Source organism: Passer domesticus, chromosome 7 (assembly GCF_036417665.1).
Source record: "Passer domesticus isolate bPasDom1 chromosome 7, bPasDom1.hap1, whole genome shotgun sequence".
NCBI lineage: Eukaryota > Metazoa > Chordata > Aves > Passeriformes > Passeridae > Passer > Passer domesticus.
Genome location: NC_087480.1, coordinates 2,249,401 through 2,267,664, shown reverse-complemented (window position 1 = coordinate 2,267,664; position 18,264 = coordinate 2,249,401). Strand labels below are relative to the sequence as shown.

At 41.2% G+C, this 18,264-nt stretch overlaps 1 long non-coding RNA gene across 2 annotated transcripts in view; it reads left to right on the top strand.

The window, feature by feature from the left end:
• The first annotated feature begins 641 nt into the window (after nucleotides 1-641).
• The window catches only part of LOC135304235 (uncharacterized), a 34,005-nt gene continuing 16,382 nt past the window's right edge, over nucleotides 642-18,264 (top strand). For both annotated transcript variants that reach the window (XR_010365654.1, XR_010365655.1), the window contains exon 1: nucleotides 642-723. This is a non-coding gene — a long non-coding RNA (uncharacterized LOC135304235). The remainder of the gene's footprint in view (nucleotides 724-18,264) is intronic.

The following is an 18,264-nucleotide window of genomic DNA, read 5'->3' as shown; positions in this document are numbered from 1 at the left end:
AATGGGTTCACGGGGACACACAGCAAATCCTCAGAGAAACCCTCGTGTTTTTTATTAAATATACCAAAAATGTCATCTCAGCAGGTGCTGAAGCTACAAATGGATCCTGAGAGATGCAGGAGGAGGTGCTGTACCCACTTCAGCATTTTCTTAGTGCCTCACTGAGCTGTACCTGGCCTGGGTGAGTCAGACTTGTGGCTTGTAGCCACCACAACCTCCCTACTGGTCCTGGTCACAGCCATCCCATCCCTCAGGGGATGGACCAAAGGCCTTGGTGCCAATGAATGTGGCACTGCTGAATCTGTCTGCTTGCACTGGTGTAAATCAGAGAGGGGCTGTTTAGCTGCTTGGAAGGAACACCTGGGGTCCGTCTGGCCATCCCACCATCTCTGGCAGACTTAAGGTTTGGTTGGGCTGCTTGGGGCTCATTCAGCTCCTGTTTCAGCATCTCATGCCCCTCTGTCTGAATTAGATTTTTATTTATAGCTGATCAGAACTTCAGTCACTTGTTTGCTTCTGGTTCTGCATTTTCGCTGCGTTTGCCTTGCTGAGAACAAGGCTGCTGCTTTCAGCTGCTTCTGGGAGCTTCCAGAAGGTTCTGCAGCCCCCAGGTGGGCTGTGATTGGCAGGCTGTGCTCGCTGGGTGACTCCTGAGCGGGTATGGAGTGGAAGGGGCTGCAGGGGCAGCTGGGCTCTGGTGCTGTGGGAGCTGTGCCCGGGCAGGTGAGTGATGGGGATGCCCAGGAAGGGGTGGGAGAGAGGGAATGGAGCTTCTTTCCAGGCACAAATTTTATTTGAAACTTTGGGGAGTGTTCTTTCTCTGATTTTGACTTTGTTCTGTTCCCCTAAAGCTGGGCTGAAGGGTGTTTCTATCACAAAGCTGTGTTCAGGATCCAAGTCTGTATAAACTGAGGGATAACCTTGAAGGAATGACATTTAATTCTGTTTTTTGGGTGTTCTTTCGCTATCAAACCTTTATTCTGTCTTTGGGAGAGAATTTGTTCAGCATTTGGAAGAGAAAACAAAGATGTGAATTTATTGCTGTCCACAGCTGTGGGATGGGAAGATCTAGAGCAGGGAGAGACAAATTCTTTCAGGAAATGCAGAGGGGAAAAGCTGAGCCAGCAGACAATAAACCCAAGGATATTCCAGCTGGATACAAGAGCATTTTACCATGTGAGTGGTCAGAGCCTGGAACAAGGTGTCCAGGGCTTGGGAAATCTCTGTCTTAGGCCAGACTGAGGGCTCAGCTGGGCAGCCTGATGTGCTGAGCCCTGCTCTGCTGCAGCAGCTCCAGAGCTCCCTTCCAGCCTGAATTATTCTGTGATTTTATGAATCCTATTGGTAAGCCTATAATACATCTCTTCATTACTACACATGCAGTAGATTTGAATAAAAGTATTAACAGAAATAGGCTGTGTGAAATTTGAATATCCTGCTTAGCATTTCCCTGTTTCTTTCTGCACGTTTTGCCTGCTCATGATTCCCCCTACTGAAGAGGAAATACTTTTTTTACAGTTTCTTAATACTCCTGGCAGGAAAAAAAAAACCCCAACCAAGACCCCCAAACTGATCTTAATTTAAAATTATAAATTTAGTAATGTTGATTATTTTGGTGGGTTTTTTTTTGTTTTTTGGGGTTTTTTTTTGTTTTGTTTTTTGGTATGATCAGTGTTCAGGGTTCAACATTCCCATTGTGAATATGAGGGATCAGTCAGAGGGGCTGTTTAGGTTGTATCCTGGGAAAGCAAGAGACCAGAGATCAGCTTGGGGTGGGATCATTGCAATTCTACCTTGTTTCTGATGCAGCAGCTGACACAGTAAATAAACAATATGAAATCTAGGAGCAGATTTATCATAAACTGTAAATTTCCTCTTATGAGCTTCCTCAGCTCTTCCATTGACAGAAAATCTCAAAATCATGTAAGAAAGATCTTTGCCCAAAAAAAAAAGGCAAAAAACACTGGTGGAGGAGCTCTGGAAAGAAAAAAATAATTAGATCAGTGTGAGTCTATTGGGATGTTGTATTTTCCCTAAGATTAATTTAATACAATATGTGTCTGAGGAAAAAGCCTGAAATAAAGTAAACAGTAGTCTCACAGAAGGAGCTACCCACTCACTGTGGAGGTGTTTCTAAAAAATTTAGGGCATTTTTACTTATTTAATCCCTTTCTCTTTCAGTTTTTCTTTGGTGGGAATGTTACTAAAGGAAAATACAAGTGGCTGCATAATGTCTTTTTCATCAGTCTGCCCTGCAATATACAGAAATTCTCTCTCCACTTTGTGCCTGTTCCCGAATATCTCTGTACATTATAAAAAAGAAGCACAATAGAGATATCTGTTGCAGAAAGGTAGTGAATTTTGTGACAAGTTTGGTAGACAAAGAGGAGAAGATGGCAAACTGATCCAAAGCCACCTCCTCTGTGCTGTTCACAGATCTCTGCTCTAGCCAAAGGAGCCTTCCCTCACTTGATCATTTCTCAGAGGAAGCCTTTTCCCAGCTCTGATCATTCCTGTGGCCCTCCTTGGAACCTTTTCAGGTCTAGGCTATTCTTGGAGGTGAAAGGATCTGAACTTGGTACAATAACAAGATGCCCATGAATCATGGCTTGCTTGTGGTGCTTTATCTTGTTATAAAATTATTCACATCTGATTTGGCTTTCAGGCTGATGCTGAGCTGGTATTTTCACTATTTATAACATCCCAGTGTCTTGGTCCTGAATTGATAAAGTCACCTCAGAGCTTGGTTTTCTTTTTTTTTTTTTTTTTTTAATATATGAAATTAGGATTGCTGTGCTTAGCCAACATACACATCTTGTGGCTTTGTCACTGGAGCTGCTGTAACTCCAGCTCCTGCAGCTCTTCTCAGCTGCTTTTTGTCCTCACTCCTCCAGGTGACTTTCTGTTGTTGAGCTGCCAGCTCAGCCTTTCCCCAGCACCCCCTGCCCCAGTTTGCCCCCCATCCCTCAAACCCTCATTAACCCCTGACATTCCCTCAGCTTCTCAGCTCCTTCTCAGCAAACCTCGATGGAGAAATTGGCTGAAAGCCTTTTAGAAATACATATAAACTTCTATTAACTGGAGGTGTGACCTTTGGGAGAATTTTTGTGTTTGTGAGGTGCAGTTTCCTGTAAGAGAAGGCAGGTAGACTCTCTCTAAGTACATTATTTCTGTCCAGATGTCTGTTATTATTTTTTTTCCTTACAGTTTCTATAGAAATCTGACTTCTAGACAAGTTATTTCTCTACATCTATCCTGGTGGCCTGAAATTTGGTACTGTATTTGTCCTTTCCCAGTACTCTGATTTTAAGTCAATGGCTGTTCACTGCTGTGAGTGATTTTTCCATTTGACTTTCATTAAAAGTCATAGATGAGTATGGTTTAGTTCTTGTCATTTGGTATTGTTCATAATGTAAAAATGTCCCAGAATCTCCTCTATAGTTATTTCAACTCCAGACAGATTTGGGGCTTTTATGAATCCCTTTTATTTTTATTTTTTTATTGAGGTTTCTGGAGTAAGAGTTGCCTCTCCTTCTGACACAGAGACTGTATATAAAGAATTTGGCTTCTCTTGAATGCTTCTCTTGGAGTAGATGTATTGGCATTATAGATTTTTGAAGGGTTTTCTGCTTTGTGCTTGTTGTTTCTTAAACTCTTTTGTGGTTGACTTACTGTGTTCAAACTCCCAAAGCTTTATCAGCACTTCATTTTTAATAGGTTCCTTACCCCCCGCAACAAGCTTTAAGGAAGGCTAAAACATTTTTAAGATCTTTAAGGAAATGGAAGCATGTTTGAATATAGTAAAATATGCTTATTTCCCCATTGCTATTTCATTTGATTTCCCTAAAAGGTCATTTTTTCCTTTTTTTTTCTTTACAATAGTCTATATAATGTCAAGCACTTTGCTGAATAGGGAAAGATTTAATTAGAGACTTCAATATTCTGCTGAATCGTGGCTTCATAACTCCAACTTCCCCACAGTCTAAGTGATAATGTATTGGCTAAGAAGAATAAAATTCACCCCCAAACACCTTGACAATTAGTTAAAGTTAGTCAAAGAGATCAAAGCTCATTTTAGCAACTTTCACTGCCTTTTTTCCCCCTCATTTTCCCTTAACTAATTCTTTGAGCACAATTTTCTTTCCAGTGTAGCATACTCCACAAAATGACCCTGAGAGCAGTTTTCTGCATGTCTGGTGAGTTATGAGTCCAGGGATTTGGAGTGGTTATCGTAGTCCTCCCTTCCTCTTTGTTCATTAATTATAACACTTCTGTTCAGATACAGATTTATCAAGTAAAGTGAAACTCTCACTTTCATTTTGGATGGCTGGTTTTAGATTTGCCCAAGCTTATCTTGATCTCAGGTCTTCCTTTTAAATTAGTTTCCCTGGGGTTCTGAAGTTTTATCAGATAGGGGAATAGTAAACAGTTGTTCAGACTTCAAGCCCTAATGTTTCAGATTAAAGCCACAAAAGATTTGCTTTCCTGCTCTAAGTTCCAATTGAAGCAAAAATGCCAATTCAGGATTTTCTTCATGAGGAGATTCTTCTTTGAAGAAAGAAAAAAATAAATAAAAGCCTATATTTATTCAACTTTGCTTTATTTAAAGATTGAATTAACTTGGAATAAAAACTGCTTACTTTACAGCTATTTATTTGCTGTAATGCACCAAATCTTTCTAACATACCGTCCAGATCTCTAGTCAGAACATACCCAAAATAGCTCCTCAGGCAGAGAGCATTATGTTATTTTGGTTAACAATAAGCTCTGCATCCCAGATTCATGTACCTAGACAGAAACAACAGTTAAACATTGGGTTTGGCATAAAACAAAGTAGCCAGTTGGGGAAAATTCAATTAGAAATGTTTCCTTGCTAGCAGGAGGGATTGGCTCACTGATGAATGATAGATTGCATTGGTGATCCGGTTGCTTTTTGCTGGCATGACTTTGGGATTGATGTGCAGAGCTCAGGAATAGCTTCTTACTGATCTTCCCAATGAAGGAACTGTTGGTGATCTATGTGAGGTTTCAGTATTTGTGTATTAAAGGGGAATAGTCAAGGATTAGGACCAAGGATTGAACTGGGGTTAGGAAGAGAGACTCTGAAGTAAGATTGCTGGTGGACTAAGTAATACTAAAACTCTACTGAGTTCGGGGGATTATTTTTTAGGTCATTTCTTGATCTCTTTGCAGTTTATTTGTGCAAAACTCTGACAGATGGCTTTGTCTTTTAGTCACAGTCCTAAAACCTCACCCACTGAAAGGCAGAGAGCTTCATTTGACAGATAGAGCTTGCAGGCCCCAGTGGACCAGCACTGGCTCCAGACTGGTAGGAAGCATTCAACACTCTTCAAACTTCTCTAAATGTCACTTTATCTTTGTGCTTCAAATGTGTGCAAACACGTATGTGCCAGTCTCTGTGTTCCAAATAAATAACTGCAGTCTCATACCAAATCTAATATCCCTGAGCCTATCAAAATGTTCAGCACCATCCTGCTGCCAGTTCATTCCCCCTCCCAGACTCTGTGTTCATTTCAAAACACTGATCAAAACAGTTGGAGGGTTTGGCCTGCAGGAGAGGCTTTGGCAGCTCCGTTTTAGTGCTAAATCTGATTTTCCTTTCCAAATTAGGGGTTATGTGTTCTCATCGTCTCCCGACTCCTGCTGAGTTTCCTCTCCAGCACCAAAAGCCCCTGATTTCTCCCGGAGTGCAGAGCAGAGTGCCAGCAGCTCTGCTCTGGAGGGTTTGGAGCAGGGTGGCAGCCAAAGGCTGTGAGGACTTTGTCTCTCACCGTTTGCTCAGTGTGCTTTGGCTCTTGGCTGCTCAGAGCTTCCCACACCATCCATTTCTCTCCTGCCCTCTGAGCAGGGGCCACTTTGAAAAGACTTCTTTTGTTTTAAAGGCATTTCACTAATGGGTTCAACTCCTTTCCATCTTAGTTCAGATTATTCACTAGCAATACCTGCTTCCTTTTTTTTTTTCCTTTTTTAAAAATTGCTTTCTCACTGCAGAGTCAGTCATTTCAGGTGCAGGCAAAGATAAAAAAAAAATCAATTTTTATTTGCCTCTTAGAGTAAAAAAAAAAAAAAAAAGTCAGATTAGTAAATTTGAGATTTTCATTTGCACCCACCAGTTCTGGGATTTCATTAAGTGCTTTCTGACGAATAAAAAGGCATTTCTTGATGTCTCTGAACTTTAATGGTTCTAATAGGAGGTTAGTAACTCTCAGATATTCTTTATACAATAAATAATAAAATAAAAGGCAATAAAATTAATGAGAGAAAAAATTGGTGAGAAATCAGTGACAGGCCCATGACAGCTGAATGAAATTCATATAAATGTGTCTGGTACTAAGAGCCTCAACCAGCAAATTAATCTGAACTTCCTGAACTGTTCTCTTTTATTTCTGCTCTTCCTTCATAAGCATTTTACTGCTGTCAGGAAAGCCTTTGCTCTTCCAACATTTCTACAGAAGATGTTAAAAACTGCAGAAAACTAGCAGACTTGTACAGTAGCTTCCCTACAGTCTTTAAAAAAAAAAATTGAAAAATTGGTCCTGCCATCTGGAGCCTTGGAAAGATTAAAGAATTTGCTTTACAAAAATGTGTCTGCATGCTTAAAGGTGTTTCATTCTACATCTTGTATTATCATCAGAATATTAAATCCCCCAAAAGCAAACAGAATAGGTGAGGGAAGTTTTAATTTTTGGATGAATTGAATAATAGGGGGGTGAATTTGTACAAATGTGCTTTGGAATAGAGGAGCAAATTGTGCATGTCAGTGTTTTTACAGACTGGGGTCTGGTATTTCACTGTGCCAGCAGTTGCAGTCATTCCTTTAATGCCACTCTGCAGCTCTGCACATCACTGATGAGCAAAACAATGGCCTGGAAGGTATTAAATGAGCTTTAGCATGGCATGAGGGGTGCTGGAATGGAGAACTTTGGGATGCTGCTGTAACAACTCTTGGTATCAATGCTTGGTTTTGGGGTTTACAGCATCATTCAGTTATTTGGGTCTCCTTGGGAGTGGTTCAGTTTTGGCAAAGCCACCAAAAATATTTTAAAAAAAAAAGAGTGTAAAAACAACTAAATTCCAAAGATGGAGTTCTATACTGAGAGAGGTACAATTCTGTGGGCTTGCATACAACAACAGATTTTCCTGGATAGTATCTAATCACATTTTGGAATTCCTATTGATTCCAGGCCAAACCAGGATGGATGTAACATCCCCTTTATGCTCCCTGGGCTGGCCCTCAGGTGCATCAGCTCAGCCCTCAGTGCCTCACAGCAGCTGAGCCCAAAGCTCCAGCAGCATCAAAATGAATTATTTTAAACTTTTCCTGTCTTAGGAAGGTAACCAGAGCACCAACCAATCCTGCAGGATACTGCCTCATGTTGCACCTTCCCTTCGCAGAGGGGTCTTGGAGCAGAATTAATTTCAAATATATCCTCTTAGTAGTACAAGTAGCAGCATATGCTTTTCTTTTTTTCCACATAAACCTGGGCAACTACATCTCCAGTTAAATATATGTATTTATAAATATATGTATATATATATATGAACCTGTGTAAGTACTTGCAGAATTGGGTACAAAATCAATCTGCAGGCTGCATTTGTATCTATATCTGCAGAGATTTCTGGGGGGATTGGTGTGTGTGGAACATTCTATTCTAAACAAACATTCTGTGGTGCTATAATATTTTTGTACTAAACCCCTTGGTTTCTGCCACACCACCTCCCTCACCTCTCCTACTCAGGAAAGCCACTGATGTCTTTTAGGGAAGTCTACAGGACTAGTATGTCATCAAGTGGTTAAGAAAGGGAAATACTCTGTGTTCCAGCAGAAGCAAAACAAGAAATGGTCTGAATTTGAAAGTAAAAAAATAGTAATAAATTGTTTGAATTTTAGGAAAGGTCTGAAACATGCCTTGTATTCCAATTTTCTGCCTTTTAAAGGTCTTGCATTAAGTCAGGGATTATTTTATAATCCATTATGCTTGGTGCCTATTAAAATAAAAGAGGCCGTTTTTCTTCCATTTAAAATTTGGAAATCAATATTTCAGGTTTCTGTCTCAGTGAGGTAGGGAGAGATCCAGCGCCATTCCTGAGAGCTCAGCTTTCCCTTGACTGTCAGGAAAAGCTGCATCCCTCTCTCTTTAGCTCTGAGCCCTGCCCAGCCCCACTCCTGCCTGCAGGGAGGCCACTCCTCACCTGCAGATGAAGAGTTGATGAGGAGCCTTTGCCTCTTTCTTCCTGGTTTTTCTCTGCCTTCTCTGATGCCTTCAGTTTAACTTCCGTGTTTCCCAGACTCTGCACTGCATTGGTACAGAACTCTGAACTCTATGTAAAGTGTCAGCAGCTCTCCTCACAGCTCAGGCACACAGAACAATCCTTTCCCACCCCAGAACCAAGGACAAGCTGCAGCTTCAGCCCAAAAGTGCAAACAGCAGGGGATGGAGGAGAGCAGCCTGGGAGGGTGGGACTGCATCACCTGAGCTGGAATTGGACAATGAACCCAACATGGAAATGGACCAAAACTGATAAAAGGATGAAAATTTGTGACCAGGAGTCCATCCTGGGTAGAGCCCTGACCAGGCTCTTGCACTGCCCAAGGTGTGTCCTGTGAGGCCTTTTAATGAATCCCCACTTTATTCTGTAACTGTGCCCAGCCTCTGCTCCAGGATGCTCTCCAGGCACCACCTCCTTGCATTTTCTCCCAGTCCAGCCTCCCTGTGCTGCTCAGTTCTGGCTGCCCAGGGATGAATGCCACAGCAGCAATGAGGACAAGCAGCAATTTCACCCCTCCCTGGTGCACTGTGTTGTCTGAGAAAGCCATGGAAGCCCAGAACATGTGGGAGGCTACAATTTGTGTTTATCATTCATATTTTATGGGTAACAACTTTGATTTTCAGTTGTGAAAGCAATAGCAAGTGATAGCTGGGAAGCTGTCAAAATCACTGAAGTGTTTAGCAGTGTTATTCCAGGGACTGTGCTGAAGACTATCTGTGGAATTTGAAGCCATAAAACATAACTGAAGTCAGGTCCCTTGCTTATCTATTTAAAATGGTTGAATTCTTTCTCTGGAGACAAGTATGAAGGAAGAAGTAGAAAAGAAAAATATAGAAGAAGACTGAATATAAATTCATTTTCCAATACTATGGGGTTTTTTTTGTCATTTAATGCCAAAATATAAAAGAAGCCTGTGATATAAGGAGAGAGAAATTTTCAGAGAAATTGGTCTGGAGGAGCTCAGAAAATCACCAGGACCATCCCTCTCCTGTCAGGAGAGCTGCCCCTCCTGCTCAGCCAGACTCCTGTCCTGGCTCTGGAGCTGCTCACAGCCTGGCTGAGGGAACAGAACTCCTGGCAAGCTGAGAATCTGGCTGTTGATGGTCCCCAGTCCAGTAAAATGGCTTCATTCTGTGTGAAATTCTCCTCCTTGAGTACTGAGCATCCCTGTGAATTCAGCAGGGATAATCTATTCCCAAATCAGGCTGTGGGTTACCCAGGCACAGTGGAATATTTCCTGACATAGGAGGAGTCATACCTTGGATAGATCTCAGAGCTGCAGTAAATCTTCAGTGTTATGAGGTTCTGGATAAAAACTCTTTTGGGGGAACACAAAAAGGATTGGTGGAAGATGATGCTGTCAGGATAACATTGAAACCAGTAGGAACATAAATGGAGGTATGGCTTGGCTATATAAATTGTTGTTAGGGAGTACTAATTGAGTAAATAGTGTGGGATAGGGCAAGGAGAATTTAAGCATTACAAAAAATGAAATGTTTGTGTAATAGCACAATGATTGTGTCAATAATCTTGCCTAGCTGAAGAGTTCACTGTAGTCTAAAATCTGTGAAGCATCAAAAGAGTTTAGGAGCCAACTTTAGAGTCTGTATGGTGTGGCAAGCTGAGTGCCTGGAAAGATTTAACTATCCTAAGAACACCAAAAGTGGTGTAGCCAGGCTTTGAGAAGCACAAAGAGTGAGAATGCTGCATTATCTTCCTCTCTAAGGATTTGTTGTCCACCCTGTTCTGGCAATACACTTTGCTGTTCCTTTATTTGACTGTATTGTCAGATATTAACAAATTCTAACCTGTGAATTTTGCAGCTGGTGCCAAACACACTCTGCTGAAAAAAAAACCAAAAAACACCCAAAAAGCAAAAAAACCCAACCAACTTTATTTCTCCAAGAGTATGAATATTCTGTTTTATTTTGTGCCAGAAAAAATGTATAGAAAGTTGAACAAGGCTTAAGAATAAGAAAATATAAAGGTTGTATAGAATGGATGTGTTTCATCCTGCTCTGTCAGGTCCCCAGTTCTGATTTAACTGTCAGCCTACACATGGAAGTTTTTATAGCAGCTTGGGGAGATGAATAGAGACAAAACCCAGAAGCTGGGAAGAAACAGGGTGAGGAAATGCATTCTGGACCATGCCTTCAACACCTTCCTTAATTTAGGAGAAAGTCTTGTTTATTAGCTAAAAAGGCCACTGCCACTTTGGCTAGTGTGCTCTCCAATTCCAATTAATGTTGTCTACAGCAGCTGACCACTGGATTTTGGTTGTGGCTACATTAACTAGATCCTATTTTTATTGTGTCTGCACATGTAATAAAATTGCTGGGATGTGCACTTAGAGATGAAAGCCCTGTTTTAAAAAGCTTTAGAGATGCCATCCTTCAGGGCTTTACCTGCTCATCCTGAGAGTGTCTGTGCTCCCTCTGGGGGAGCAGGGAGGTTTTTATGGCATCCAGGCACTCCCCCATCCTCCCACCCAGGACAAGAGCACAGAAATGCCCTGGAAATTTGAACCAGAGCTGCATCCCTGCAGTGCAGCTGCCTGGGACAGCCCCAAAGGCTTCTCCTGCTCCAGGCTCCTGCTCTGCCCCTCGGCCAGAGCCACGCTGCTCCAAATGAGGAATTCCCCCTTATTTAGACCAGGTGCAGTAAAAACCCCACAGAAGCAGCTGGAGGTCAAGGCCAGGATCTGCTTCACTTCACTTGCAATAAATTCAGGTTTATAATCCATTGCCATTGAGGCTGTGGTTTAGTAAATGCTACAGATCTGGCAGAAAAGCTGTTTTCTATCAGATTTAACTTGTTAAAGGTATACTAAACCCATGAGTTAGTGTGTCCACACATTTTAACAGTCATATAGAGGCTATGCACTTTTCAGTGTTCTTTTATTTTAGTAAGCTTAAATTATTTTAGTCTGGGGGCCAAAATAAATGGATACATGGCTTTCTAATAATTCACTTATAGGATTTCCAGAGAATAAAAATACATAAATAACTTTTACCCATAGCAGAGGATTTTCTCTCTTCTTGCCCTCCAAAAAAACACCAAAACCAGAAGGCGGGCTGCATGAATTCAAGCTGCTATACTTCCTTCCATGGTCAGAAAAATGAGCAGAAAAGTTCTAATGCATTAAAGTTAGGTGGAAAATAGAAGGACTGTGGAGATCAGACATGGTTTTATGTTCAGAAAGCCTAAACAAAGACCTAAATCTCATTGTTTAAGCAAGAGATATAAAAAGAAAGCAGAAATAGCTTAAAGAGTATAAATTATTAAACTTAATAATGGCAGAGAAGAAACCAAATGACCTTCAGAAAGCACACAGTGTTCTTGATTCTGAGTGCTTGCTATTCCCATCCCTCCTCTCACAGGCTTTGCTCCTCACAATACTGGAGTGCCTGCACATTCCCTGGAAATAACAATCATTCCAAGGACTTGCATGACCAAAGTGCACTTACCTATTATCTATATTGTTTATAACAACTGATTAAACTGCATCAGGGACCAAAATGAGAGATTTATCAGGTCATGACTTCTTGGTAATTTTTCACTTAGATTTGTTAGTGAAAAAAATGGAGTGAATTTGGAGATCGTATCTTAGCAAAAACAGTTTTGCTGTTTTTGTTGGGGTTTTTTTTGTTTTGTTTTGGTTTTTTTTTTTTGTTTTGGTTTGGTTTTTGGTTTTTTTTTTGTAGACACAGCTTCTTACAAGCTCAAAATGATTAGGAAATTTTAGGAGAACATCTTGCTATCAGCAAACTGCTGCCCTTTTAGGAATGGCAGCTTGTAGATTAATGCAAAACTACACTCCTGGACATCTGACTTTGCACAGCTGAAGAATCTTTTCAGATTTCTGTAGCAGTAGGATCTTGCTTTTTTAAAAGGAGAGTCCTTCCAGATTTTCAGAGAAGAGTGGAGGTGATGAGAAATATAAAACTTAAAAAGGCAGAATCCTCACTCCTTAATTCATTCACCTCCATCTCATCTTTCCCAACGCAAGGAATTTTTCCAGATAACACAGCAGGTCAAAGAAATAAGATCAGCAATTTTTTATCTTGATACCTTTGTTGTAATTTTTTTAAGTGAGAACTATTTGTTTTTCCAAACCTATTTGCCAAGTCTGTGCAAAGTTTCTGTTCAGAAACTGCCCAAAAGTTTGGGATTCTGGGAAACAGTGGATTAATGCCAGCGAGGAACCTGGAAAAGGTCAGCTGTATTCACAGCTCAGGGAGATGCATGGCTGATATCCCATTTCTCTGAGAAGGAAATAGAGGTTCTGCTTGAGAAACATATAAAAAATTTAAAAAGATGGTGTAGTTCCAGACACAAGGTCCACGTGCAGAGTCCTGGGCTGTTCAGTGAGTCTGCATCCCAAGCTGTGCGGAAAAAAGAACACAAATCAATGTTTTGGTGGGAAAATATCAACGGGGGTTATAGACAGAAGAGGTTTTTAAGTTTTTCCGGAGGTAAAAGCCGGCTCTTTCATTCCCTTTCCTGATACATGACAAATCTCTCACTGCGAGGATTCCTTACAGGCTCCCCTCAGTGAGGAAAAGAAGTCGTTATCCTGCTAAAACCCTTCAGATTTCACTCAGGAATGTTTCAAATCTTTCTCATCCTCTTAAGTTTTTTTCTTTGTAGCAGTATGAACTGTTGCTATCAAAGCAATCACCTAGTCTGTGTGTGAACAAAGAAAAGCATTTCTCAGGTTGCACATGGCGGTACAAACAGCTCAGCCTGCTGGGTGCCTCCTCTGGCTGAATAATGTCCCCATGCCTGGGAAGGACCTGCAGAACCAGGAAAGGCACTAGGCCATTCTGGAAGCGGTGTAAGAGAAAATATCAACTGACTTCACCTGAAACTGAGCTGGAGTGATTAGTCAGGGCGGTGATTTTTATCCGTAAATTATTTTTCCTTTGTTTCCTGTAAATTTTGGGGTTTTCCACTAACTAATTTTTAATAATTTTAGCAAATTAGCAATTTTGATGAGAAGGTTTCTGGCTTTTAATATCATGGAATCCCAATGTGAGCCAGCTTGATCAGGGTGACAAGTGTTTCTCAGCTGGCAGGCTCGTACCTGCCGTGGTGTTAAACTGGGAGCTGCATTTTCCTTTGAAAGGGACACGAATCTCCCTTTAGGATGACATGGGTTTAGTTTTGTCATCTGCTTTGCAATTCTTCCTGTCCTAACAGGATCCTTTGGGCTCTGTGATGTGTTTAGAGCCCCCGAGCAGGCAGTGGCAGATATTTACCCTCCAGAGCACAAAGGGAGGGCGAGTGCAGGGTGGAGCTGGGCTCCTCTCTGTTGGCTCTCACCAAACCAGCCCATAGTTTGTGCTCACACACATTTTCACAGCTAGAATTTGGCAGACATACAGGAAGTGCTGCTGCCCATCTTGTAAATATTCTGCTGGAAACCAGGAAATAAATCAGGATTAGAGACTCCTTCCCTTTAGGGATCAGTTGGTAGCAGTCCATGGCTATGATAAAAAGGATGGAGAAATCTATCCAGCTGTTTTGGGATCCTCTGCCAGGAACCACTGCATAATCACACCTTTGGGACATCCAGTTCTGTCTGGATTCTTGACTATCCTGACAGTCCTGTATGGGCCTGCTCCAAAATTTTCCTTTTAAAATTTGCTGAAAGAATTTTTCCTTTCTCATTTGAAGAATTCTACACTATTTCTATTTAACTGTTAATTTATAATATCAGTTTCTAAGAGCAGGAAAAATAATATTTCAGATCTTTTCTAAAGGTTGACTTCAGCTGAGCACGTGTAAATTAAGGCAGAGTTGGATTCCAACTGTGAAATATTTGAAGGCATTGTCTGTCAGGAAGAGTGATTTTTTTACCTGGCCCTGCATCAACATCTCCATGAACCATCAGCTCAGCACTTAACAAGACCCCTGTTACAGACAGCTGTCATATTTACAGTTTGCCACTTTGATCTGGTGTTGTCACATCATGGATTTTATATTTGAATTTGACGTGCCAAGCTTTGCAAGTTTTCAGTAACTTAAGGAATGTGAGGGTTTCTTTTTTCAGTAATGGGAAGTTTATGAGCATGGGAAGGTAAAAAAGGGGTGGCACAAACAAGAGTGTTGCAGTGAGTTGTTCTGCCCATGTGGAAGAACCTCTTAACCATAAATGATGGCATTAAACTGAAGCAGATTTCTTAAAAAAATAAAGGGGAATGCACAGAAACCAGCCCTCCACTAATGACTGCTGAGCCCTATCACACACCAGCACAGATCTGCCTCCTCATTGTGGTTTTGTAGGTAAATGTGTTTATGCCTTGTGTTGGGTGTCATTCAGGTGTTGGATTTGTGAGGCAAGGATTTAGAAACCTACCAAAATTAATGGATTGCTGGGTTCCAATATGATTTGATTCACTCCTGTCAGCACTCAAACTGTTCACGGATGATAGAATGAATTTTTAACAAAATCTACCTAAATTTTGTTACCCTTCCTCACTGAGAAACCCAGAGCTCATACTTGTTTGATTATGGGATAGGAAAGAGAAATGCTAACTGTGCTCTGTTGTGCTGCAGTAGATGATTTCCCAAGCTCTGTCTCAGTCAGATTTTCTGATCTTTTAAAACTTTGAGCACGAGCCTGGACCAGTAAGTCACCAGTAGAGTTTCCTGCTGGCTAAGACAACTGATGATTCAAAAAATATTGCAGCTTTTTCCTTGGCTCCAGACCTGAAAGAAAAAATGTCAGCTTATCAAGAAGGGACTCATTATAGAAAGCCATCCTCCACTACTGAAAATATTTCTACGATTTAACATAATTCTGCTCAAAAACGGTCTGCTGAATGCAGCAGTTTCCTGGGTAGCTAATCTGGAAGCTGCATGGTGTGTACAACAAAAGGAAATTCTTTAAAATTGGTTCCTTAGGTTGCTCTGGGCCTTTAGGGGGTCTGTTTAATTGGCAGGGCTCCTCTCCACCTCACTCCTGAGCTGGAGGCTCCTGCACCCACCCCAGCCGTGTGTAGGGGCTTGTGCATCCAGCTCTTGACTTCTGATGTGCTCACCCAGCTCTGGGAAAGCCTGGTCCAGGTGACAAACTTAATTAGGGACTTTTCTCAATCAGTGCTTTTCAGCTCTGTAACACTTGAGTCTGGTTTTCCTCAAAAATCCAGGAGGATGGTGAGGAGGAGGAAGCATGGCCTGGGAGATTGAGCATGTGAGGGAAATACAGGAATGCTGTAGCATTGCCAGGATGATTTTAGGCAGGGTCTCCTGGCTCCTCCTTTCCTTTCCAGCCTGATAAGAATGAACGAGTTAATGTCAGCTCTGGAAAGGTGGAAGTCAAGATGTGTGTAACTAAGAATTATGAACAACACAGGTTAATTCCACAGCATCCATTAAAGTGAAATGTGCTGGTAAAAATCCTGCTCATAAAGGATCAAATGTGTCAAGTCTAAAAGCAAACAAGCAAGCTATTTTTAACCTTATTAAGGTCTGATGCCTTTCTGTCTAGAGGGCTTAATCTTTTAATACAGAGCCATAAAGAACAATTACTTTTTATAAGTTACATTACAGTCTAAGATGATTTAGTGTTTGGTTTATATTGCTGATGAGAGCTGGGCTGTTAATTTTACGGGATGTTTTTGATTTGGTGGTCTATCTTGCTCAGGCTCTCATTGCATTTTCTGCTACCTAAAACTCCTTCATGCTTCCATGTCAGCAAGCAACTCAGCTATGTAGTACAATTTGCTGAGGATGTAGCAGTAGAGAAAGCATGGCCCCCTTCAGAAGTGACATTTGCTGTATTACCTGCATGTGCAGTATTGTCAGGGGTGTAGTTTCTGACCTGCAATGCATTATCTGCTCCACTGACTTTGGGGCTGTTTATCACCAGTGACATATTTCTCTGCAGGAACCTGCCATTCTTCTTGTGTCTGCTTTAAAACCCTAAATGCAGACATCCAGTCTGCATTTCTAAGAGTGGAATGAAACAGATTTTTCTTTATTTTTTTTATTTAACAGTTCCCTCCAATGTTGTCAGTTAAACAGGGTGCTTCGTAAGCTGCTTTTGCTGCTGTAACAAATATCATGTTAAAGAGCAGAGGCACAGTAAGACTGAAATTAATTATGTATGTTTTATGCTTGTCCAACTAACCACACTGTATTCCCAATGAAATACTTAACACATCTGTGCCTTCCTGAAGTCAAATAACATCACTATAATTTGAGACTTATTTTGAGCAGCGAAGGAAAGGCTTTGTTACACCTCCAGGAAAGCCATTCTTTTGGAGGGGGCTTTTTTTCATTTGTATGCTTTGATTGTGAGCTACTTAATTTAGTCAAAGATTCTAATTGAGCTTCTTGGCAGACTGCCTGATATTTGGCACAGTAGGAATCTCTGAGTTTGAACCTTTGGGGATGTTTTCAGAGGAACGTATGTCTTCTATTTCATGCTTTATTGTGGCAGACTGATGAGAACTTCTAAAGCAAATGACAGTTGACAGAAAATAACTCACACTGGAGTTTGTTCTCCCACTGTTGCCATTTCAGTGATGAATTTCAGATAAGCTGTTTTGTTTGTAGCACGTGAGGTGCTGAAATGATGATAATAGATGGCAATGGCAGCAGGATAATTCGGTCATGGAACCAGAGGTGAAGTGTGGAAAGAGCTCTTTAACAGGAATGATTTCTGACTAAACACTCTGTGGCAGTCACTGGAGCAGCCTCCGGTAGCTGAAGGAGTTAAAGATAGATGTTACTTGACAGAGCAGTGTGTGTCATGGTCCTAGCAGACATAATAGGATAAAATGAAGAAATATGAATATTTAGGCTACAGACAAGGCTATTTCCTGATAGTAAGACCTGTTCTAGCTTAAATGGTCTCTCAAGGAAAGAAAAAAACCACAGCTCCTAGCAGGGAGTATTTAACACCATGCTGAACAATATGCTAATCCTCAGAGGAACATTGCAGAACTGTCAGCAGGATGAACTAGCTGATCCCTTCCATCTCTGCTCTGTTTAATTTCAATATCTCAGTATGAACTCCACAGCTTCATTTTCCTGTTTCCTTGCAAACTGTCCCACCTGCAGCCCCAAGAACCACCCAGTGCTGCAGGACATCCTCTTCTGCTGCCCACAGCCCTCGATGTTCACCAGCTGACTTGTCAGGGATGGCTCCAGCTGGAGAATTCCAGCTCAGTTTGCCCAGTTCCATCCTGAGCATCTCTGTGGTACCCACCAGATGCTTCCATCCTGGAATCACCAACTCTGCAAAGATCCAGGACTTTGCAAACAGATACACACAAACCAAAAGTGTCCTTGACTTCTCATCTCCCCTCTACTCACAACTGAAGGGTTTACATTAATATCTGCCCCCTTTTTTGCCTCTGGAAACATGTAGGTAATTCCACTTCAGTAGACTTGTGTGAAAAAGGAGACAAAATTATGCTGAGAATAGTTTTTAAAAGCTTCTGAACTGTTCAAAGTATTGTAGGTGAGACGAAATCGCTTTTCTACCAGATCTAGAATGTTACATGTAGCCATTCCTTGGATATTAATATCTGAGTTATTTCTGAGAATTTAGCAATTTTCTGAGAATAGTGATGGCAAACACCAAGAAGGGAGGAGGTTTGCCCATCCAAGGAAAAAACATGAAGGTGTTTGCAGGGTTTTTTGCTTATGAATTGCAAATCTTTAGAATAAGACCAAAGGGGAAACAGAGAAGTCCATAAAGAGCAGAGACAGCCATAAAGCACAGGTTCCCAAGCACACTGATGAGCAGGCAGTTCCTCATTAGGAACTTGTTACAGTACATATATATAGTCTCAATCAATTTGTTTTATTTTAACAGGGCATCAGGTGCTTCCCATAAAATTTGAGGGCACTGGGTGTTTAATTGAAATCAGCCTCATATAACCCCTGTACTCAAGTAAATCTTTTCTTTTTTTTCAGAAGTAATCAACTAAATCTTGCCTACATAATTATACATAG